The sequence below is a fragment of the Neofelis nebulosa genome, chromosome 2 (genome assembly GCF_028018385.1).
Source record: "Neofelis nebulosa isolate mNeoNeb1 chromosome 2, mNeoNeb1.pri, whole genome shotgun sequence".
In the NCBI taxonomy this organism is placed as follows: Eukaryota; Metazoa; Chordata; class Mammalia; order Carnivora; family Felidae; genus Neofelis; species Neofelis nebulosa.
The window spans coordinates 218,704,266-218,723,805 of NC_080783.1; the positions used below are offsets into that span (position 1 = coordinate 218,704,266).

At 53.1% G+C, this 19,540-nt stretch overlaps 1 long non-coding RNA gene across 1 annotated transcript; it reads left to right on the plus strand.

Annotated features, from left to right (window-relative positions):
- Window positions 1-4,509: 4,509 nt before the first annotated feature.
- Window positions 4,510-8,691, plus strand: LOC131505583 (uncharacterized). Its single transcript, XR_009258471.1, has 2 exons — window positions 4,510-6,353; window positions 6,984-8,691. It is a non-coding gene; the product is annotated as an uncharacterized LOC131505583 (long non-coding RNA).
- The last annotated feature ends 10,849 nt before the right edge of the window (window positions 8,692-19,540 follow it).

The following is a 19,540-nucleotide window of genomic DNA, read 5'->3' on the forward strand; positions in this document are numbered from 1 at the left end:
CATCCTGGTCTGGTTGTGGACTTGGGGCATGGTATGGGGACACCCCTTCTCTCTGCACCGGCCCCAGCTGTTGGTTTCTGACAGGTCTGGCTGGATTGTGGATCGAGTCTGTGATCTGGGGAAAAAAGCAGTGTCATCGGCCCATTCAGACATCACACACCATCCACCGCAGCCCAGGCGGGGGCTGGGAGGCAGAGGGACATGGTTGGGGTACTGCCCAGGCTCCAGGTTTCACTTGCTCAGTGGGGGGAGGAGGTTCGGGGTGGGTAATGACACAGGAGGAGGGCTGTGTTTGAGCTGGAACGAGCAGACATACGGGGTGATGCCCGCCTCCCCTGGGCTCAGAAGCCGTCCTTGCTAAGCCCGGTGTTTCCCTCGTGTGGCTGAGCCGAGGGCAGGGGAGACCCAGCGGGAAAGCCCTCAAACCTCAGGCCCATCCTCCCTGGTGCCCCCATGGGGATGCTCCCGAGGGGCACCGGCAAACGCGTTTGAAACTGAATTTCCAACACGGCCGTTCCGAACCCTCGGCGACATGGGTGCCACCTGGAGGGAGCTGTCAGTGGGTCAGGGGACTCCGAATCGGGCTTGCCTACTGGCCACGTCAGCATTCTGAAGCAATCCGTCTGATTCTCCGGCCCCAGCCGGGTGTCCAAGGATTCTGTTCAATTCTGACGCGGACTACCTGGAATTAGACCCCACAGTGTAAGAGGTCAGTCCCACAGACTGTCCCCTCTTCTAGAGGCCAGCACACGGCCCAGACCACCTGTACTTCTGACCAACTGGCTATAAATTGGGGGTTCCCACGACTCCCTCTTCAGGTTCGATAATTTGCTTGAAGAGGTCACAACACTGAGGAAAGTGCTTTACGTGGGTTTACTGGTTTGTCCTGAAGGATACAGCTCAGAACAGTCAGATGGGAGAGATGCATAGGGCGAGGTGGGGTGGGGGGGTGTGGACACCACCTTCCCCACACCTGCACGGGCTCCCCACCTTGGAAGCTTGCCAAACCTCATCATTTAGGGTTTTTATGGAGATTCCACGATGAAGCCATGCTTGATTAGATCATTGGTCGCTGGTGATTGAACCCAAAGGTCAGGGGGTGGGGTGTAAATTCCAACCCTCTAATCCCTGGGTTGGTTTCCCTGGCAACCGGCCCCCACCCAGAAGCTACTAGAGGTCCACCAAGAGTCACCTCATTAGGGTAAACTCCTGTAGGGTTGAAAGGGGCTCATCATGAAGAATAAAACATGGTTCTATTACTCAGGAAATTCCAAATTCTACCACAGCCGGTTAAGGTGGTCGTTCTGCAGTCCAATGACTCAGGATCCCCGCCGTCGCCTGAGCCACGAACTCTCATTGTGCTGTGTTGTGGCATTTGCCTCTGTGTGGGCCTGTAGGATTTCCGTTCGCCTCTGCGAGGCCCCAGGGTAGCCCGAGGCAGCCCTCTTTGGGACTAGAGAGACCCATCGTGCAGCGTGGTCACGTTGGGTGTTTCCACGTGCTAGACCCCGTGCTGGTTGCCGCTTTACCAGGCCCTCTTACCGTCACCTCTGGGAAAACCTAGGATTTGGTCATCTTGGGCGGGGCTTAGCCACATGTTACCTCAAAATGGATTCATCCAGGGTTATTCCCTGGAAGGGCCTGTGTGAGACTAGCTTGGTCCTGACAGGTGCATGCACCCCTGATCTTCTCTGGGCACCCTGGGGTCACCAGGAATGACCCCAGGGCACATCTGAAGGCCAAAGCAGGGGGAAATATTAAAATCTTCCTTCTCTCTGAGCAGCAGCTGCCAATCCAGACGTCCCTCGTGACTGGGGTCCAGGTGGCAGAGCAACCTTGTGAGAGCTTCCCCTCCGCCCCCGTGCAGCTTTGCCAGCTCTGGGATGATGCCAGGAGCGCCCTTGACACCTCCGAGCCTCAATCCCTCTTGTGGACCCAGGGAACAAGACCGTGGCTGCCTCGGACGTGGGTGTCCAGGGAGGATCCCTAATATCAAGCCGGCAGCCCAGGCAATGTTCCTTATTCTTTTTACTGTCATTGCCCGCAGGCCGGTGTCTGTCTGCCTTCGTCTCTGCTGGGCCTGCAGTGCCTGGAGATGGCCTGGCTTGTTATCCTCAGCCCCAGCATGGCTGCCCCAGCCCGAGAACCGCTGAGGGAGAGGGCGGATGTGATCTTTCAGGCTCCCCAGTAGCTCTCCACACACACTTGGACAGGAAGGCCCTCACTCCATCACGGCTCTGGTTCCCGAGGCACAGGCAAGCTGTTGGTGCTGAGCCTCTGTTCAAAGGGTGGGTCTTGGTGGAGGGGGAGGGAGGATTTCCCAGCTGGCATCTGATGGTGGCGCTGTTGGCTCACACCAGGCACCGGGCCAGCCAGCTCTGCAGGCTCCTGGGCCAGGGCCAGTGAGGGAGGGGGGGAGGCTAGGGCAGCCGGTTGGGCAGTAAGTCCTCTCTTTTCCAGACAGCCCTGCAGGTTTCCTGGCCCGAGTCCACCACTGAGTTTTGTTGAGGTCTCTGGCCTTCCTCGGTGGCAGAGAGGACGGTGGCTGGACAGTGGACAGGGAAGGGCTTGGAGACCAGGACAGGGGCAGGGATGGAGCAGCTGGGCGGCCCTGGCTAGGGAGCCAGCATCGCCGGCCTTGACCACCCCCCAGCCTCCTGGCTTTTCTGCAGCCTACGGTCTTCCTTGTGCTGGCTTCCTGGCACCCTGGGGATAGCTTAAGACCTCTCCGTAGCCGGAAAGGGGGTCTACAGTCAGCAGCTGATGGGTGGGGAGGGCAGCGGATCAGGTCAGCAGCTATGGTTTGATGGTTGGCCTAGCCCAGCTCTGGGTGGCCTGACATCCACTCCCCATTCCTGAGACGGTACCTGTGGTTGTCAGAAAGGCTCTGTTGGGGTATTCTGCCTCTTGCCAGGATCTTTCTGGGGGCCCTAGAGGACCCCTCAGTCTTCCCTAGAAGCAAGACTGGGTACTCTGCTGGCTGCATGCCTGGCATCCTTCCAGATTTCTGGTCCATGCTGGGAACTTTTGTAAGTCAGTGGGAATTCAACAAATATGAATGGAAGCCCACCCATGACCCGGTACCATGTTGGCACTCAGCTCTTTGTGGAAAGGCTGAGTGATTAACTCCTCACTAGGAGCTGGGATATGGGGCTTGGGCCTGATCACTGATGCAGGCTAGTAACCTTGGACCAGTGGGTTTTCTTTGTAGGCCTTGGTCTGGTCATCTGGGAAGTGAAAGAGTTGAACACGATTCATTTCTTTTCTGCCTTGGGTTTCTGTTCCCCTTGTTAAGTTTCCTAATTTTACCTGTTACCTTGGTCTCCTGCCTAACATGTCCCCTAACTTCTCCTGGTCATCTTGGCCTAAGAGCCCACCCCTGTCTTGGGACCTTGTCTTTTCCCCTACTTCATTAACACCCTTACCACCACCGTCATCATCATGATCAGCCAGGTTCTGCCCCAGGCCACCAAGTTTGCATCACCGTCACATCATCATCATCACCATTATCATCACCACCACCGCCATCATCACAGTCATCCCCAACATCAACATCATGATCACCATCATCACCATCATCACCATCATCACCACCATATCACCATCATCATCACTATCGGGCAGGTTCTTCCCCAGGCTACCACGTTTGGATCACCATCATCACCATCACCACCATCCCCATCATCATCATCATCACCATCATGATCATCACCCTCTTCAACATCATCATCAGCAGCAGCAGCAGCAGCTATCATGTTTGCATCACCATCATCACCATCATCACCATCATGATCATCACCCTCTTCAACATCATCATCATCAGCAGCATCAGCTATCATGTTTGCATCACCATCATCACCATCACCATTATCACCATCATCACCATCATCACCATCATGATCATCACTCTCTTCAACATCATCATCATTATCATCAGCTATCATGTTTGCATCACCATCATCATCACCACCATCATCATCATCATCATCACCATCATCACCACCATCATCATCATCATCATCATCACCATCATTACCACCATCATCATTATCATCACCATCATCACCACCACTAGGACCATCATCATCATCACCATCATCACCATCATCACCATCATCACCAACATCACCACCACTATCATCGTCATCACTATCAGGCAGGTTCCTCCCCAGGCTACCACATTTGCATCACCATCATCACCATCATCACCATCATCACCATCATGATCATCACCCTCTTCAACATCATCATCAGCAGCAGCATCAGCTATCATGTTTGCATCACCATCACCACTATCACCATCATCACCATCATCACCATCATCACCATCATGATCATCAGCCTCTTCAACATCATCATCATCATCATCATCATCAGCATCAGCTATCATGTTTGCATCACCACCATCACCATCACCATCATCACCATCATCACCATCATCGCCATCATCGCCATCATGATCATCACTGTCAGGCAGGTCCTGCCTCAGGCTACCACGTTTGCATCACCATCATCACCATCACCATCATCACCATCATCACCATCATCGCCATCATGATCATCACCCTCTTCAACATCATCATCAGCAGCAGCAGCATCAGCTATCATGTTTGCATCACCATCATCACCACCATCACCACCACCACCATCGTCACCACCACCACCATCATGATCATCACTGTCAGGCAGGTCCTGCCTCAGGCTACCATGTTTGCATCACCATCCACCACATCGTTAGTGGCAGCAGCCCCATCACCATCTTTATTACAGCCTCTGGGCTCTTTTGGCGATTAGCGAATGACTCAGGTTCTGGAATCAGACTTCTTGGTCTCATTTCTGGCTCTGCCATGTGCAAACTTGGTGGCCTTGAGCATAACCTGCCTCTCCTCATTCTACCCTCTTGTAAAATGGGGCTGATGCCAGGGGCCAGAGGAGGTGGAACATGTCAGGGACTTGGGAAAGGGCTGGGCATGTAATAACAATTCATTTTTCTTATTGAAATGATCCCCAACGACCTTGAGAGGACACAAGGTGACTCATGGAGGTTGAGGCACTTGCCCTATACATATCGCCATTGACATTGGGCCCGCTGTCAGAAGTCAGACCTACCACCTCCAAGGCCATGCTTGTCACAATGGGGCTTACAGCCCTCCTCTCAGGGAGCTGCATATAGACATCCCTACATCTTTGCCTTGAAGCCTGTCTTGAAACCGCAGAGATGCTCTGACGGGAGAGAGGGCCGTTGACTTTTCTGGGACGTGCTGGGACGAGTGGAAGGTGTGTGGGTGACTTGTTCTGGGGCAGTGAGGGGGCTGATGGGAGAGATGGGAGAATAAGACCGACATTTCCTCGTCCCTCTTCCACCCTGTTCTTTAGTCACCTGCTGGAGACAGGACAGGTCAGGAGAGAATGTACGCTCCCATTTCTAGCCACTGTCACTTTTCCTGTTGGTTCCATTTCTGAAGGAAGCAGAGGGGGTCCTTGGTAGCAACAGACCCCTGGAACTCAAGATTTGAAGGACACCCTTTTGAGGTGTCAGGGCCTTTTTGAGACTGACGAAAGCAATGGGAGCCAGCCGCTGAGTTGGCCTTCTCTGATATCCACACCCCCGTGCGGTCCCCGCCCACACTACCTAGAGCTAGCCTCTGCAGACTGTAATGAAACATACTGAAGAAGTGATAGACAGTGACTTTTGAGGCTGGGTCACAGAAATCATCTGGCTTCTGTCTCGCTCTCTCTTGGATCACTCTGGGAAAAGCCAGTTGCCATGCTGCGAGGACACTCGTGCAGTCCCTACTCAAGTGGATCCAGATGGTATAAGACCAGGTCTCCTGCCAGAAGCCGGTGAGAACGGAGATCTCCTGCTAACAGCCATGTGAGTGAGCCAGCTTGGCCGCTCTCAGCCCAGCCCTAGGCCGGCCTTCGGATGCTGCTGCCCCAGCCGACAGCCCCACTGCAGCTTCGAGAGAGATTCTGAGCCAGAACCACTCAGCTAAGCCACTCCCAGATTCCTGACCCACAGAAACTGTGACATAATAAATGTTCATAGCTGTTAAATTCAGACAATTTGTTAATGCTGTCTTAGATAACTAATAAATGTGGCCCCCTCTCCCAGAAATGCACTTAACACCCACTTTTGCCAACACTTTCAGGACATTCAAGGAGTTTCTGACATCCAGGAAAATCAGGCTAAAATTCTCTGCCCTCTCGCAATCCCTCCAGGTGTGGAAGCAGACACACACACAGCGTGGCAGCTGGGTTCCAAGAGTGAGCTCCCGGAAGGACCAAACACGGGTCCTGCACATTTCAGTTATCCAGGAAGTTCGTAAAATGCACGGCTAAAGTGAAATGAGGTACCTGATCGTTTAAACATTACTGAAACAGCCCTACGTGGGTAGTTGCTGTTTGGGCCGGAGCATAGCTAATAAACTTCATCTCTTTTGAACAAAACATTGTGAGCTTGAAGAGTCTCAAGTCACATTCATTATCAGCAAAGTGGAAGTCGCCTCATGGTCACCGTTGCGATCTGTCCCCCACGTCACTGCCCGCACCATCATCGTCACCACCATCACCGCGCTCTTGACATCACTCTCCCCATCACCCGCCATTGCTACCATATCACTATTACTCTGGCCACCACCACCACAATCGTCACCCACCATCACCACCTCCCCAGCCACTGCTGCCCAGCACAACCCTGTCACCCTAACCATCCACATGCCTACCACCGCCACCAGCACGGCCACCCTCTATCAGGATTTCTCTGAGCTTCAGATGGCATAAAAGCCCCTGGTGACCAACAAAAGATGATATTACTTGGCAACGATGATTTTTTATAATAAAGGGAGCCCCACTTGGGAAACAAATCCTTTTCACAGAGACTGATAGGGGTGACTTCTCACAGCACAAAATAATTTGCAAAAGGAGTTCTTTCAGCAAGCAGCCTGACCTATGCGTTTCTACTGCATTTCTCTCACCCCAAGGGTCTTCTTGTGGGAACTCTGGAGAAGCGAGCCATGCCTCCAGCCTCCGACATCGAGTGCTGAGCAGACCCCCACTTCCCCCCGCCTTCCGTGGCCTGTGTCACCCTGCGCCGGGCCCTGTGCCTGGGCCTTTGCACTCAAGCTCCCTGAAGAGGATGGACTGGAGTGGGGGGGGGGGTGGCTGAGTGCCCGGCCGGCCCCACTCTTGGGAAGAGAAGCCAAAAGGAGACCCGTCCAGGAGCAGGTCAAGAAGGACATCTTTGCCTGGGGAGAAGAAGGTGATCTGTTGGTCTTCCTTCTGGGGAACGTTTTATTTGATGCCATTTTCCCTGTTGAGTGGCCTCTGCAGCGCTCACTTCGAGCAGCGGAGCTTTGTAGAGTTGTCTGTTCTTGTAGGCACTGGAGTGTTTCCTCTGGCCCTGCTCACAGAGCGGGCACCACGTGCTGGAGAGGTCTTGGATGTGTCCTGCCCTGCAGAGTCGCCGTCCTGCTCTCAGAGGCTACCCAGACTAGCTTGTTCTTTGGGATGCTTGCCCTGCACTGACCGGCCTGCCGCCACTTTGTGTAGAGTTCTGGCTTCCTGCTGTCCCTTCTGAAGGAGAGCTGGTCCACTCCGGCCAGCCAGAGGCGGCACATCTGTTGTTCTGCTCGTCTGGCATTTACTCCCCTCCCTCCATTTATTTTTTCTTTTGGTGGGGAGAATTCCTTTCTCTACTCTGCGTGTGGGGGGTCGTATGGACTAGACGCCCCCTCCCTGCTTCGTGACCCTATTCTGGGAGTAAAGATGGCATCCAGACCTAATCAGTTGGACTTTTCCTTTGGGCTTTGGGCTCTCAGAATAACGGAATGCATGACTCCCCTTGACTCAAGGAACTTTAATCCTGGCACTCTTGCTAGAATTGTTTGCAAAGAGAAAATCTCTTTATTCTGATCTTGAACCCGGCTGAATGCAGGCTTACATCGTCACGGGCTAGCTTCAGGAGCGGGCCTGCCTGGGAGCGAAACCAGTGGGGAGGGCAGAAGTGAGCAATACAGAGGGAAACTGAGTTCCGATGACATCATTCCAGTGCGAGGCGTCAGCTGTTTCGGACACGTCCTGGAATTGTCAGTGACACGAGCCAAAAAGGTCCCCTGGGATGGTTGAGCAAGTTTAAGTTGTGTTTCTATCCAACTGAGAAGGTCTTTAATTCAGCCAGGATCCCTCGTCTGAAGAAAATCACTGTCATTTGGAGGAAAAGCCTCTAGGCTTTGAGGAAACCATCCTCTGTGTTTCGAAAGATGTCAGAATAGTTTCTGTCATGGACCACGAGCGCTGGTGTTTTCCTTCTCTTCGTTCTCTGGGACTTGGGCTCCTTCCCAGCCCTGGCCATTCTTTGGGCAGGACTTCAGAGGACAATGGCAGTGGCCAACTGTAGATGAGGCCTGGCTCAGAGAGGCGGATCCTGTGGTACCTGTGGTGGGTGCTGGGAGGTGCCAGGTGGGCGAGGAGGAGTAGAGAAGACCACTTATTTGCTTCTCAATTTAACCTTTGATCTGGTTTGTGAATCTGATGCCCAAAGAGCCTGTACATCAAGGACTCAAAGATTTCTTTTTTAGAATCTAATGTCTGTGTCTTTTCTAAGCTGATAATTTGCCATTAAAATATTTGTAGGGAACCCAAAGGAAGGAACCCTAAGTAGGGAAACAAGAATTAAATGATCTAAATCCACACGTGCCTTTTCTTTCTCAGGACCCTAAATCTATCATCACCCCTCAATTAACTCAACCTCTCAATTATTTCTCCTTCTTCTTCTTCTTCTTCTTCTCCTCCTCCTCCTCCTCCTCCTCCTCCTTCTTCTTCTTCTTCTTCTTCTTTTAATGTTTATTTATTGCTGAGAGACAGAGAGAGACAGAGGGTGAGCCGGGGAGGGGCAGAGAGAGACACACACAGAATCTGAAGCAGGCTCCAGGCTCCGAGCAGTCAGCACAGAGCCCGACGTGGGGCTCGAACTCATGAGCTGCAAGACCATGACCTGAGCCGAAGTCAGACGCTTAACCAACTGAGCCACCTGGGCGCCCCCACCTCTCAATTTCTGAGCAGCACACTAGTGTGGGAAGATCCCAGAGATTTGTGGGGTCCACTCACAGAGAAGGAATTTTACCCCAGGATTGTTGCAGAAAGAGGTTTATTATGGAGTATTACATGGCTTCTTAAACTGTTGGGGGCGGGGAGTGGGGCGCTGAAGAAACAGATTCCAGTGTGAGCTCTGAGGTATGATCAGGAAGTTGTTTCCATTAAACTGGGGCCCCCTGATACTACTGCAGGCTCTGGCACCCAGAGGCCCCTGCTCTGAGCCCCACCAGCGGAGCACATCCCTGCACCCTTCCCCAGAGCTTGGGTCCACACGCCCACCTTGTGGGAGCACATTCCACTGACGGTAGAGCCTAGACCACACCTGGGGGTGGGCTGCAGGGGATTCTGGGAGAGGTAGTTTCCCGCCCCCCCCCGCCCCCCCCGCCCAGTCTCTGCAGAATAAGCCCTGAGGAGGCCGAAACAGACATCAGCAGGCGGGCCTCAGGCATCTCATGGTCTACCCTCTGCAGCCAAGATCCCCTGACTCTACTCCTTCCCAAATGCCAACTCCAGAGCAAACAACATGAGCGACCAGCTGCTCCTGCGTGATGGAATGCAGACATCTGTCATAAAAGTCAACTGTCCACATCCTTCCCCGAAAGGAGGACCCAAGTCCCACCAAATTCTAAAATCAGCCACTGACCACCCACCCAATTTAAAGTAGTAGGGCAAAGAGAGGGAAAAAGGAAACCCAAGACACCTTCTCTTTATGCAACTGGCCCGTCAGCCATCTCGTCGGTGTTTGTAACTTTTCCTTCCACTGCTGTTCCCTGTTCTTTGATCCTCAGTGAGCGCCTCTGCAGGGCTAGGCTCCCAACCTGGAGGCTGACTCACAGCTCTATCCCTGCTGGCTCTGAGCTCCTGGTGGTCCCACCACTGTGGGGCTACTGTAGACTCGATCAACCCCATCACAAGACACTCCAGTAACAGGAAGCAGCTCCCCCAAATCGTGTGGCATCTAGAACACTCCCTCTACCTCCATTGAGGTGAGCAGCCTTGAGTTTCAGGATCAGTTTCCCGGACAACGTTCTCTCTTGATCCAGTGGCACGATGAGCCCCAGATGGCCAAGGGGTCCTTTCTCTTCATCGGATGCATTGCTGTGTCCTCCAGTTAGGTCTTCCCTAGGGCACCAAGGCCTCTAAACTGGCAGAGCCTGGAGTTGTGCAGACACGAAACAAATAGTCATCGGGTGCCTACACCCAGTGTTTCCCTGGGGGAGTGTTGCAGGGTACTTGCGGGCTCAGAGTTCACCCCGCATCCCACAAGATGGCACTCACCCTGATGTGTCGTCACCGGCTTCTGTCCAGCACCATGACTGAGTCTTTGGAGGGTCCCCTATCTCACGCCATTACTCTGGAATGCCATGTTTCTGGGTGACAGGTGCAGGGTAAGACTGGTGCATTCCACGTGCCACACCATTGCCTCCTTTTGTGTGTGTGTGTGTGTGTGGCAAGTTCCTTTGCCAGGAGCCACGCTGTGTGAGGTGGCACGGAAGGCAGTCGGCAGGTCTATAGATTTGCAGAAGCATGGTGAGCGGGGAAAACAAATCTGTATTCCAGATAAGTGTCTGTTCCAGGGAGGCCAACTGGCTTTCCCATCTTTGATGGAAAGAGCCTGGTTCCCCAGGGGGTGTGCTCCCATCGGGGCTCAGCTGACACTTCTGCTGCACTTGGAAGGGTGGTGGTGGAACTGCCTTGGGAGCGGAGAGTGGGCCGTTGACATTTCCCATAATCCCCATCCTTGCCTCCACGTCTCTGTGTCCGGGAGCCCGCTGAGCTCACATGGGGGTGGCCGGGGACAGAGGCTCACTGGCATCTGCAGAATGGGTCGGCTGGTCCACCTGATTCTCGAGAGCCTCCCCTGCAGTGGGGACCGGGGCTCATTCTGAGAGGCCCAGCCCCCACACTCCTCCACCCTTTCTCTTCCCAAGTGTAACCCCTCGGCCAAACCTTTAGACGTTCCCACATTCACTGGGCCTGTGTGCTCTCATTTCTCTTTCTGGGACCCAGTGGAAAATCAGCTGTGCTGCTGGGGTTCTGCCCACAGGGAAGATTTCCCTTTGCCAACCCACTTTAGGACCCTCCCGGGGGAGAGCCTTGGCACAGCGACATCTGCTTTTGGTCGGTGCCGGCATTTTGTGCAGAGGCTGCAGACTAGGCTTTTCCTTCCTTAGTCGGCTGGTCGCGGGGAAACCCCCGGGTGGGTGGAAGGAGAGGTGGCCGCACCATTGGAGTAGCTGTGAGTTGCCTCCTGATGCGATATCTTGGGTTTTCAGGACCTGCTGGCCTTGGTCTTTTGTTTGCGCCTTAGATGGGGCTGCTGCTTGGCGTGGCCCAGGGGGTGGGATCCCATCCGGTGACACTGGGTCCCTGGGCACTCTGAAGGGATCTGTGCCTGGCTAGAAGTACAGTCTCCGTTCTGTCTAATAGCAACTGAGACGCAGTTGTCTCTAAAGGAAATCGTTGTTTGCTGAAGAGGCTTCACTTCAAAACCCAAGGGACAGACACTGATTCTCCATACAGTCTCCCCATCTGCCACAGACACTCTGAGCCCTGCCAGATCTCAAGGATCTTAAGAGCCAAGAGGAAATGCTGCTCGAGCCACAGCCCGGACCAGCTAGCGAGCTTCCTCCCGCTGTGAGCCCCAGTCTTGCACGGGGGAGAGGGGGGCCTGTGCCTTGTTTGAGTGGGAAGTGGCAAGGTATAGCAACCTCTTTATTTTCGCCATTGGAGGGGACATCGGAACATACCCCAGATCAGGTCCCTGAATTTTCAAGAGGTTTATCTCCTACCTTCTGGCACACCTGGGTCTTAGCAAGGTTTAAGAGGTCTACCCGGGACTTCTTGCTCTGAGACCCTGTTGCCATGGGGTCATCCATACAAGGACACCAGCACCCCCTAGGGGGCCCTGGGGGTGATGAAGGCCCCTATGGATGGAATTAGGACTCTGAGACAGAGAGCTGATGTAGCTCCAGGTACGACAATGAAATTGTGTGGCTGCCTTTGTCAGGGTTCAGCAAAGTGGATCTAAATGTGACAGAGGAAAAAGCACGTGCCAGGTCAATAGCCAAGTATCAGGCACTCCATCAAGGGGACCACCCTGGGGCAGTGACTGCAGTCACCACGTGAGCAAGTTTGTGATGGCCCCTGGTTGCTCTGAGACCCACTTGTGTTCTGCGTGGATCCATCAGGTGGGCCTAATGGGGGTGTGACAAGGAGACATAGGAATATGTCTCTGATGGTGACACGGGACCTGAATCTCTCCAGGGAGGCACGGTGGCTCTCATTTGCTCTGGGGGAGGAAACGGTAGTCCCAGAGCCTCGGCCTTGCTCCTTCCTTTCATAACGACTCTCGCTGCGTGGGTTGGGGCCCGTGTAGGATTGTGCCAATCTCCGTGCCTGTGTCCCCCAACCGCACTCTCAGTGCAGAAATAGCCGGTGTGGTTGGTGAGCCTGCTGGGCTCACCGTGAGACAGCTGAGGCTCAAGTGTCAGGGTGTTGTGGCCTCCCCGGCCTGTATGCTGACGGGGCCACAGTGGATCCGGGGTCTCAGGATCATCCTCAGCTCAAAGCCATGTCTAAGAACGCCCAAGGGCTGGGTATTCTCTCCTGCGTGGGCAGCGCACCGGTCTGTGGCCACAGGTCCCTTTGGGGAAGGCTAAGAAGCTTGACGGGACACACGTGTGGGGCTGTGTGAGGCCATTTGTAAACAGGGCCATCGTCCCTTGTGCGCACATCCCTTTGCAATGTGACTTTGCGGCAACTCCCATCAAGAGGTAGAGACTATTTCCTTTTGAATCTGGGTGGCCTTGTGACTTCCTCTGGTCAACAGAATGTAGTGTAAATGACATTGTGCCAGTTCGGGGCCAAGGGTTTCAGAAGCCTTAGTTGCTTCTATTCCTTCCCTGGCAACCCCGCCTTCTCCATTGGAACCAGCCCTGCCGGCCTCCTCGGGGATGAGAGGCCACAGGAGGCAGAGATAGGCCAGCTGGCTGAGGCCCCAGGCCTCGTGAGGGGCTGGCCAGGACGAGCTGAGCCTGGCCTAAGAGGCAGAATTTCCTAGCTGACTTCAAGACTCATGAGCGATAGCAGTGTTTCAGCCACTCGGTTTTCGAGTGGTTTGTTACGCAGCAGATACACGTGCCGACCCCCACGGGGCCCGGCCCCCTTTTCATTCAGAGGGCTCGGGGCTGCAATGGGGCAGTAACTACTGCAGTGCCTCAGGTCAGGCTCCTGTTCACCAGGCCCGAAGGGCTGATCGAGCAGGACCGAGGCAGGCTGCCACCTATTTTAGCCCCGGGGTTCCGTGATCAATCGCTCGCTATCAGCGAGCTCTAGGAGTGAAGCCATTCTGGTAGGCATTCTGGCTGGGCCGCTCATTGGGGTCACCATACCCCCTGGGTTCTGGGGGATGAGCGCTGCTGCTCTGAGATCCCAGGGCAATCGCATCACTGGCTCCCTCTCCCCACCAAGCTCTATCCTCAGGGGCCCGAAAATCCGTCGCTCCCTTTAGGCGTAGTTGGGTCCCCTAGCCAATTGAGATTCCACTTCTGGTGCCGGTTCCTGTGAGGCTCAGCGTTCAGTGGAAGAGAAAAGATCTATTTCACTTAGTTGAAGTGTAAAGGGATTCACTCTCGGGTATTAAATGGCTTCAGGAACCATCAGGAGGCCGGAAACAAGAGATTCGAGCTGAGTGTCCGGGAAAGACAATCCGCCATGGAATGTACGGGCCAGGTGGAAGGACAGGAAGCTGCCCAGGAGCCGGCGGGCCCACTCACCCACCCAGCTCAGGTCAAGCCTAAGTCCTGCACAGGTGCATGTGATCCGTGGAATCTACAGCTCAGCTTGAACTCAAGCTGCAAAGGGTTCTGGGAAGTGTAGTTCTTACCATTGCAGCTTCCATAGTTCAGGAAGGCGTGCTCCGACTCCAAACAGATGGGGAGAACCAGCGCCCCGTGGCCACACACAGCCCATAATCCCTGGACACTGTGCTTTCCAAAGGGTGGCATGGGCTACATACCACGTTGTCCTGATCTCCCACCCTGCCGGAGCAGGGGGGAAGTTGGCCCCTAAAACTCAGGACAGAAGGTAAGAGGTTAGGGCCGGACTGCTGTCAGCATCTTAGCTACTGCTCGCTCACTCCTTAGCACTGGGAGCTTCTGCGACCTATCAAGTTTGCCATAAACTCACGGGATGCGGATTTTGTCACTCGTATCCTGTCAAGCGTGTCTTTGACTCTTTTTTTGCATGGGGCCCATAGCTTGGCTCTGAATGCTCTCTCTCCCCTGGAGGCGTGACCTTGGTTACTTCTTTTCTGTGCCTCATTTTTCATCGTCTGTAAAATGGGCACAATCATATTACACACTCCCTGGAACTTATATGAAGATTAAAGTAGCTAATATTTATAGAGGCCCTAGCACATTGCTTGGCAGAGAATATGCATTTAACAAACGCTGGGTTTTGTTTATTATGATTATTGATATTGTTGACGTATCTATCCTACAAATAGTAGTTCTACCTCGTTTCATTGCTTAAGACAAAATTCTCCTACATATGCACAAGAGCATGTTAAACTTTAATTGACTTTAGTAAGGAATGAATTAATGAGCTAGCAGGAAGTTAAAAGTAGCTGATTTGAAGAACAAGTCAGGGGCAAGTCAGTGGGGAAAGGCAAGCTGAAATGAGCTGAAATAAGCTTGCTAAGTTAGATTCAAGACCACTTAATGGCCTACAGAGCAATAAAAAGATAACCTTCGGGGCCATTTTCTCCACTGGAAACATAAAACCATTACTCCTTGCCGGTTTCTACAGGTTAAAACCCCTAACTTTCAGGGCTGCGGAATACTTGGGCTCCTGGCTGTTGTGCATTGTTAGGGAAACAAAGCTATGCTCCCCAGAGAATCTGATGCTCTGGCAGACTGAGGAAATGCTCTCGCAGGATATCGGCGAGTTGAGTGGTCATCATATTTCCTTTCCCCAAATTTGGGATACGCTTTAATTATTAATGTGTGCATGTGAAGTTCCAACCCATCATAAAGATATGGAGGAAACAGCCCTGTAAGGTGGGTGGCTGATTTTGCCGTCTCTAAGGGGAGCCCGTGCCTTCTGGCTTCTGGGAAAGGAGGGAGGTGTTATTGGGAGGGATGCGTCTGTGTGGGTAGGTGTCTGTCCTGTGTAGGTCGGCCCCTGGACGGAGACGGGGACCCTTTGGTTCCCATGAAGCCCTCGTTTTGATGGATCGGGGAAGCAAGGACATCAGAGCTGCTGGCCACCCTGCTGGTGAAAGAAAATCGGGCAGCTGATAGAGGCATTTTCGACTTTCTTCTTCCTTGGTCAACTTTCCAACCAAGATGAGCCTATTCACGGCACCCCAAGGCCACTTGAACGTGATTTGGAGAATGTGGGTATGTTTACATGAGACATCCACAGAGGCATCTGACACACGGCCGGTCACACAGGGTGTCAAGTTGGGGGATGGGAGCTCTTAGGACAGCTACCGGTTAGGAAGCCTGGACCCCTGCCTTCTGCCCTGGCCCAGCAGCCCCCTCCCTGCAGAGCCCCAAGAGAGACACTTAAGGAGGCAAAGACAAGCACAGCAAACCTTTGGTGGCGGCTGCAGCCCTGGTGTGCCGCCTGTGGGTCTCTGGCCGGCTGGGCTCTGGGTGCAGAGAGTGCCATCCTCTCCCGACCCCTCAGACCTGAGTCTCAGACCTTGCCACTGGGCCGGGATGAAAAATACGTCTGCCAGTGTCATTGGGAAAGCTGGGGTTCATACTTAGAGGAACAATGCTACCCAGTCACACCCGAGAGCGTAAGGTGTGTGGGCAAAGGAAGCTCCATAGGTGTCCAGACTTCTGACCTGTCGGGTGAAGGCGTGGGGAGCCCGGCCCAAACCTCAGTCATTTCTGACCTTCTGCACAGTCTTGGCCATATCCGGTTAATACTGGTACCGTATCGTCATTATAATTCTTCAGACGGACTCGGCGTTTCAGCTAAATACATTTCTTTCCAAAGGGAAATGTATGTGTATCATTGTCCCAAATGAAACACCAGAATCCGCTTTTCAAAAATAGAAGGGTAACTGTAAAAAGAAACTTCGGGAAGCGAAAACGATGTTTTTTATCTGCGGCAAATACTGGCTTTTACCTGAGAGCAGCTTGTGTTGTGGTTTTTCTTTCCTTTTTCTTCCCCTCCTCACCGCCCCTGCCCCCCCTCCCTCCCCCCTCTCCCCACCTCTCCCTCCCTCTCTCATTAAGGAGGGAAGTCAGCATGTTTAGAGAGAGCTGCTGAGGTTTTCTCCTGGTCACTCAAGCTCTCTCTGCATGGGGGTCTGGAGTCGGTGTCATTTAGAGCAGCATCTGGGCTTGGCTTCTTCACCCAAAGTCTTTTCTAAGCCTTTCCTATCTCACCCTTTGAGGAACTTTCCCCTCTCATCCTCCCCTCTTCCTCACACTGCTTTGGGGGAGACTTCCTCTCAAGAGGAAGAGAGAGAGAGAGGGAGAGCGAGAGAGAGCAAGTGAGAGAGGGGAGAGAGAGAGAGAGAGAGAGAGAGAGAGAGAGACGCTCCCCCCCCTACAGAGAGAGAGCCCCTCCCACCCCCCCCCCCCCGCAGAGAGAGAGAGAGCTTGGCTGGGAGCTGCTTTTCTCTATCTGTGCAGCTCTCCAGGGAGCGGGTTGGCTTCGGGGTGCTTTGAGACACCCCTTTCTCACTACCACCTCGCTGGCTTCCTTCGAAATGGTTCTGCTTTCATGGCGACCCCCCACCCACCCCAAAGGCATTCAGAGACTCAACAGCAGCCTTCTGTGTCCCTCTCTCCCTTTCTTGTTCACCCTGGATGTTTTGGCACATTTGAGATAAAAGCAGATCAGCGTTACAGCCCTTACTTTCTGAGTTGGAAACTTGATTTCCGACGGACATTTGCAACGTGCGGAGATCATTCTCATTCACAGAAGCCGCCAGTGACTGCGCTCCTGTCGTGTGCTAGGCTTTGAACTTAGTGCTTTGTTGTCTTGTTAACTCCTCTCAATAATCGATGGGGGGAAGTATCACCCCCATTTTATGGATGGGAAAGCTGAGATTCGGGAAGTTTAATACCTCCTCCAAGGGAGCCCATCTTATCGGAGCGGGAGCTTAGATTGGTACCCAGGACTCTCCAGTCCCAAAAGGCTGTTTACTTTCTACAACGGTGGTGGGTTCTCACGCTTTGTTGAGCCCCAGAAACACGGGTAGAGTGTGCCACTATTTACCTACCTTGATCCCGTCTCCAGGGGAGGGGGCGGGGGCGGGGGCGGGGGGGTTAGATATTTGCACTTTAACAGAGATATTCTGCATAGATCCTGCAGAGATAGTCTGATGCCTGTCCAGGTGTGCTGGCCAGTGAATCACGCCATGCTCCCTCTTTCCAGGAACACACATGTGGCCGCTACTTTGTGGTCACCTGATCTCCTGGTTTTAGCTTTCTGAAAAGTAAAATGAGGTCTTCATATGGCTGATTTCTAAATGAAATTTCGAAGTGAGATTTAGATTGGAGCAAAAATAACATTTGAATGAACCAATTCTTCCCCTCTTGAAAACGTCTGGGAAATGTCTGTATCAAGGTTTTGATAAAAAATTTCCCCATAGAATGGATACACTGCTGTCAGTGTTCATAGAGGCAAATCTAAAACATTTTACGTATCTCCGTTACTGTATCGGATAACCCTGAAGTCATCAGAGAAAGACTGGACTATTACTACAGAGGAAGACTGTGTGCATTAAAAAATAGATAAATGAATAAAAAAAAAGACGGGCGCCTGGGTGGCTCAGTTAGTTGAGCGTCCGACTCTTGATTTCATTCAGCTCAGGTCATGATCTCACAGGGTTCGAGCCCCGTGTAGGGCTCTTAGCTGACTGAGCAGAGCCTGCTTGGGATTCTCTCCCTCCTTCTCTCTCTCTGCCCCTCCTCTGTGCTCTCTCTTTCTCTCTCAAAATAAATAAACTGAAAAGAAAAAAGAAGGGAGAAAAAGAAAACTGTAAAACGACAACGATTAAATAAAAAGGATCTCGGATTTAATCCTCTGAGCCTGTTAGAGGATGATCCGTTGCATTTCCTCTCCCTGTGCACACATAAAGTCTGCACTTCCCAGCCTCCCTTGCGGTTAGATCGGGGTCACCTGACGGCGTCCTAGCCAAGGGATGAGATCAGGAGTGGTGCACACCACCTTCAGGCCTGGCCATGGCCGTTTGCACGTGCCCTTCCTGGCAACCTCAGAGGTCTGAAGGTGACATTGCAAGACTGAAGGAGCCTGGAGTTCCGAGTCACCGCCTGGACGAGACTCAAAAGGGCTGTCTGGCCTACTCCGGACTACGGCTTGAGAGGGCTACAAACTGGGATTATGAGAACGCTGGGGTTTTGGTGTTGTTGTGGAGAGCAGCCAACCGCCCTAATATGTCCCCTTGGCCAGAGAGCCCTATTAACCAGGAGACGCTCCTGCCGATCATCACCGTTGGTAAGGATGGAGAAGCTGTGGACAGTGCTGTCTTCATCTGAACAGTCGGTATTCATTTAGCGCTCACTAGGCCAGGCTCTGGGGTAAATGCTTTCTTACATCGTGTTGTTTAATCTCCAGGACAACTTGTGGGGAGGCGGGCATTGATGGGTCCGTCTTCAGATGAGGAAGGGGGGACTCGGCCGGGTTCACATGGGCAGTGAGAGCTGGTGCTGGAGTTTGAGGGCAGGTCTGCCTGAATCCCGTCTTCCCATCGGTCAGCATGCTCCATGGATTTATCCGTTCGGTCTGGATGGGTCGTGGAGGGATTTCGAGGGGAGAGAATGGTGTGCAGCCTGGCAGGTCTGGTAGATGCCTGTGCAAAGGCGTGAGAGAGAACATGGTGTCTGACCCAAGGGTTCTAGAATGCAGGCTGTATGCTCTCTCGAGGTGGCATCTGCTTTGGTGACCTGCGGTGTGACCATACTATCTCAAGCGATGCAGATTGCACACCAGACCATTCTGCAATCTGTGCCCCCTGTCAGCCAATCTCAGCGAAGCCTCTCTTTCCTGGCCTCCTTTCATCTCATTTCACATCTGGGCTCAATGAAGCAGAATTTCAGGTCTTCAGCTGGTCCGATCGATGCGTCCGTTATCACCTCAATCTAAAAATGGCTTCTGAGGGCATTTCCAGTTGAATGACCTCATTTTCAGCCATGGGGTTTGTATCGTCAGATCCCTGGGGGTGATAGCCTAGACCTGCAGTTGGGTGAGGTCCCTGCTCATAGTTGGGCACAATCGATTTCCCTTTTCAGGTTGTCTTGACTTAACAATTTTAACCTTCCCAACTCAAATCCGTGAAAGGTGTCTTTATCCCCTCGGATCCAGGGGAGCCAAATGCAGTCGGACTTTCCTCGTGTGGAGTCCCACCAGCTCTCCAGAGGCTCCTTCCTTATTGAAGTGGGGGTTGAGCAGC